The sequence below is a fragment of the Orycteropus afer genome, unplaced genomic scaffold (assembly GCF_000298275.1).
Source record: "Orycteropus afer afer isolate SDZICR_OR568_19922 unplaced genomic scaffold, OryAfe1.0 scaffold00049, whole genome shotgun sequence".
NCBI classification, from domain to species: Eukaryota; Metazoa; Chordata; class Mammalia; order Tubulidentata; family Orycteropodidae; genus Orycteropus; species Orycteropus afer.
The window spans coordinates 5,209,846-5,214,706 of record NW_006921636.1 but is presented as its reverse complement, the minus strand read 5'-3'; positions in this window follow the sequence as shown (position 1 = coordinate 5,214,706).

Below are 4,861 nucleotides of genomic sequence, written 5' to 3'. Positions count from 1 at the left end.
GAGTGGCTGGTGGGTTTGAACCAGTGCTGTGCTAGAAGGCTTAAATGCATGAGCCTATGCCCTGCCAATGAGGCAGGCTTAACCATTAACATGCCCATCTTACAGATGAGAAAACTGAGGTTCTTCTCAGAAACTCATGTGAAAGCTGGTGACTCTGGGGATTAGTGATGAAGCCAGAACTGAAGCTAGGTCTGTGGGACTCCACGCCAGGCCTCTTTGACCTCTGCATGTTACTGTTCCCCCCGAGTCACTGGTTCCTTGTCGGTGTTGGGTAGAGGGGTCTCTGCTACCTATAGTGAGCCAGGAACTGGGGCTCCAGTCTGCATTTCCTACAGACAAGGCTTTGAAAAGTCTGTGGAAGATGGGAGGGAACACTGCCATGGTTAGGGGAGAAACATCTTTATTCCTTATTTTGTATTTGCACAAGAGCAGAGCAAGATATCAGCCAAACCCGTGGTTTTGTCAAACTCTGAGCTGCCATTTGGCCCTGGACAGAGCCCTGCTGTGGTGTAGTTAGGCACCAACAACCCAAACCCAACCCACTGCCTTCACGCTCATTCCAACTCACAGAGACCCTACAGGACAGAGTAGAACTGCCCCACAGGGTTTCCAAGGTTGTATATCTTTATGGAAGCAAGACTGCTCCATCTTTCTCCCGTGGAGTGTCTGGTTTGAATCACTGACCCTTTGGTTGGCAGCCAAAATGCTTTAACCATTACATCGCCAGGGCTTCTTGAGTTAGGCACCAGCTATGGCCAAGGGCATGGATCCTGTGGACAGGCTGCCAGGCTCCCCACTTGCCAGCTGTGTACAGAGGCGAATGACCTCATCTCTTTCTGTCTGAGCCCCTCAGTTTTTAATTAGGGTCATCATCTCACCGTCTCCTAAAATTGTTGATACACAAAAGGTACTTGGCGCTGTGCTGGGCACATTGTAAGGGCTAGGTAAGTGCTCGTCAGAATGGCTTTTGTGTCCCATGACAGCAAGCTTGGCACCTCTGTTCCCAGGACACTCCCCTCCTTGGACGAACATGGAAACACCCCTGCTGAATGCAGGTCTTGCTCTCCCTCTCACCTGGCAATGACCACAAGCCACTCACCATGACTGAGCCTCAGTTTCCTCATCTGTAACATGCACTGACAAGGCTCCCCCTGTGGTCAGCAGATAACACTCCCCCCAAAAGTATGCCCACATCCTAATCCCCCAAAAACCTGTTGCCATCAAGTTGATTCCGACTCATAGTGACAGTATAGGAGAGAGTAGAATTGCCCCACACGATGTCCTAGGCTGTAATCTTTACAGAAGCATACTGCTAGCAGCCGAGCACTTTACCACTGCACCACGACGACTCCTTTTCTAATCCCCAGAACCCATAAATATGTTCTTACCTTACACACCAGACTTTGCTGATACGGATACAATGAAGTTAAAGCTCCTAAAATGAGATTACCCTGAGTATGTGGGTGGGACCAGTGTAATCATAGTGTCCTTAGCTGAGGGAGGCAGGAAGGGCAGAGAAATAGGAGGAGATGTGAGGACAGAAGCAGAGGTTGGAGTGAGATAGGGCTATAAACCAAGGGATGCAGATGGCTTCTAGAAGCTGGAAAAGGTAAGAAAACAGATTTTCCCCTAGAGCTTCAGAGGAAGCACCCCTGCCCTCATCTTTACTCTAGTGAGATCTATCTCAGACTTCTGACTTCCAGAAGAGTTCAGATAAGAACTGTGTATTGCTTTAAGCCACTACTTCAGCAGCCATTTGTTACAGCAGCCATGGGCAGCTAATATAGCCTCCACGGCAACTTTCCAGAAGAAAATATATCCTTCTGGAGCTCCCTGGACTTCGGTTCCTTTCTCCTGACCAGGGTTCTCAACCTGTGCCATGCCCTAACTCTGAGCATGTGCTGAGGGGACCCCAACCATCCCTCTGACCTTCCCCTGTCACAGCCACCACCATGTCATCTGTCAGGGTTAGGGCTCCTGGCTGGGCTGACGCAGAGGTGGGCCATGCTGCATTAATCCCTGATTACAATGTTCATCAAAAGGGATCCAGCCAGGAGCCTGGCCCAGGACCTCACTTGCTGGGTCTCTGCGAGATGCTTTGCCCATGTGAGGCATCTATCTATCTTAACTGCCTGCTGCCTGGACTACCACAGCCCTTTCTCCTCCAGGATGGAGGCCAAGCCCCAGAGGGTGGGGGTGGGGGTATTTTTGCTCTTCTCCCTCTGCCTCCCAAATGAAACTACCAGAGTCTCTGCCTTATAAAAAAAGACTAGCAGACCCTGGGGCCTCCCTGCTCTGTGGCTGGCAAAGTAACCCCCAGCAGACACTGGCCTCCCACCAGGACGTGCTGTGGGGTGGGGCCCAGGAGACCCTTTCCTGGTAGCTTCCCGCAGCCCACGGGTGGTGGGACAGGCTTAAGCAGAGAAGCAGGTGAGGGGAAGCAGTGGGCACCTAGGGCAGCAGGCATGGGACACGTGCTGACAGGAGCCCTTGGCTCTTCCGAGATAGTAGGTCTTCAGGCTGCAGTCTCTAGAGGATGCTGTGGCAGGGAGGTGAGGAAGGAAGGAGGAAGAGCATGGGTGTCCTGGCCTGCATGCCTGGGGAGGCGGGGTGTGAGGTCAAAGTCACCGTACAGGGAGCGGGGAATCAGGCGTGATTCAGATCGGATTCTGCAGCAAACTCACTTTATGCTCAGGTTCTGTTCATCACCTACAGTCTGCTAGGTAAGAAAAATGGCCAGCGGTGCTTGAGGACTGGCGGCTGCACATGGTTGCCCCTCCCTCTGTGTGAATTCCACTGAGAGGGGCTTTGCCGGCCGCCTTTTCCCACTCAGGGGCTCTATTTCTGGACTTAGTGAGCCAAACAAGAGTGGATTCCCAAGCCTCTAAACTCTGGCAACCGGAATTGTTGACCCTCCATCATGTATTCAGAAAGGGCATGTGGAGAAAGGACAGCCCACCCAATGCACCCTGCAGGGCCCAGCAGGGGAACTTCCTAGTTCCAGCAGGAGTCTTCTAGCCCGGCATCCAGGCCGCATCTCTTCCCTGCCTCACCTCTCAACGTTGCAGCCGAACCTGAGGCTGGCTCCCAGATCTAACCCAAATCAGGCTCCAGGGCACCCCAGCCTCAGTTCTTAAGCCCCAGGAGAGGAACCAGGCTGAACAATTTCCAATGCACTCATGGTCCCCTGCGGGGTTAGTGCGTTCCATGACAGACACCTTTCCACTGGGAAGGGCCGGACTGGAAGGATGATGAAGGCAAGCCCCAGGGGCCACTGCTGGTCTGTGTTTCACACACACCTCCCCTCCCTCCCCAGTCAGCAAGTGCCTCTGCAGAGCTCCATAAGCCCAAAGATGCATGGGCGAGCTCGGTCTGCGAGTGTGAGCAACTCCCCAAGAAAGATGCTCTGCCCTGGCCTTGTGCCCCACCTGCGACCCCGGCATAGTGCCTGGGTCGCCAGGGATGCCAAACTTTCTCAGTGAAGTGCTGCTGTTGAGTCTCCCCTTAGTGTCTGAGTCTGCAGTCGTGTGTGTGTGTGTGTGTGTGTGTGTGCGCGCGCGCACACGCGGAAGCACAGGGCTTAGAGGGTGAGAATAAAATGCTTAGACCCTCGGAGGCAGGAAACACCACCCCCACCCCCATGACACAGAGCAGTCCCTGTCCCTCCTGACACTCCACCCTGCTGGTGTCAGGGAAGGGGCTGTCCATGGGTCTGTCTCCCTCTTCTCGCCCACCTGGGCAGCCTTGGCACCTGACTCAGGGCTTGGCTCCCTTTCAGTGCTTAAGGATAGTAAGTGCTTAAAAAAGGCCTGCGGCGTGTACCACCTTATCAGTACACTCCACTGCGGGCAGCAATGCTCATCAGCATTGTCCAATTAGTGTATCTCAACTTTTTCCCCCCATTATCACTTGCCCTAAGTGGCCTTTTTGGTGGTGCAGTGGTCAAGGCATCTGGCTGCTAATCATAAAGTCGGTGGTTTGAACCCACCAGCCACTGGATGGGAGAAAGATGTAGCAGTCTGCTTCCGTAAAGATTACAACCTTGGAAACCCTATTGGGGGTCGCTATGAGTTGGAATTGACTCTATGGCAGTGGGTTCGGTTTTTGGTTTTAAGGGGCCTTTTTAGACTCCCCTCCCCATTCCAAAAACCAATTCCTCACGGCCTTGAGAATGTAAGTGTTACAGGACCAAGGAATGGCCAGCCTAGAGGTGTCCATTGACCTCCTGCCCACAGTGTGGTAGGCCACGCACCAGGACTAGCTGCTCAAGGGAGGCGCTGCGTCTCAATCTCTACTTCCCCCTAACCGCCTGACAGCTGGCCCCATTCTATCCCCATCCCATCGCCTGGTTCACTGTTCTCACCCCAGCACAGCGCTTCAATGAATGTCTGCTGAAAGAAGGAACGAATGAAAAGACATAATGTTGAGCGCTTGGCTCCCTAGCCCAGTAGGTGCCCAATCTGTCTTTGTCCAGTTCATGAATGAAGAATGAACTTCTGTCTTTTCCTTCCCCACTCAAAGCCTCCAATCCATCCAGGCAAGCCCCTTCCTGTTAAGGAATCCCTGAGGAGGAGGGGGCGACCACCTCTCCCGCCACAGGGGATATAGAGCTGCGCCTGTATCCCCAGCACCCAGCACACAGTGGGCTCTCAATAAACGCTTTTGAGTTACTGGTGGGATGCTCCATTCCGTCTGGAAGGGGAGAATGAATTAGCGAGTGGCAGACGTGCCTCCAACGCCTCCTCCTTCCCCACCCGGAGAGAAACCTCCGCCTGCAGCCAGGATGCGCCCCCCTCCCCCGCCTCGGGCACTGTGGCCGAGAACGTCCCCACTTCGCACCCAGGGACCCGTCGGGATCCGC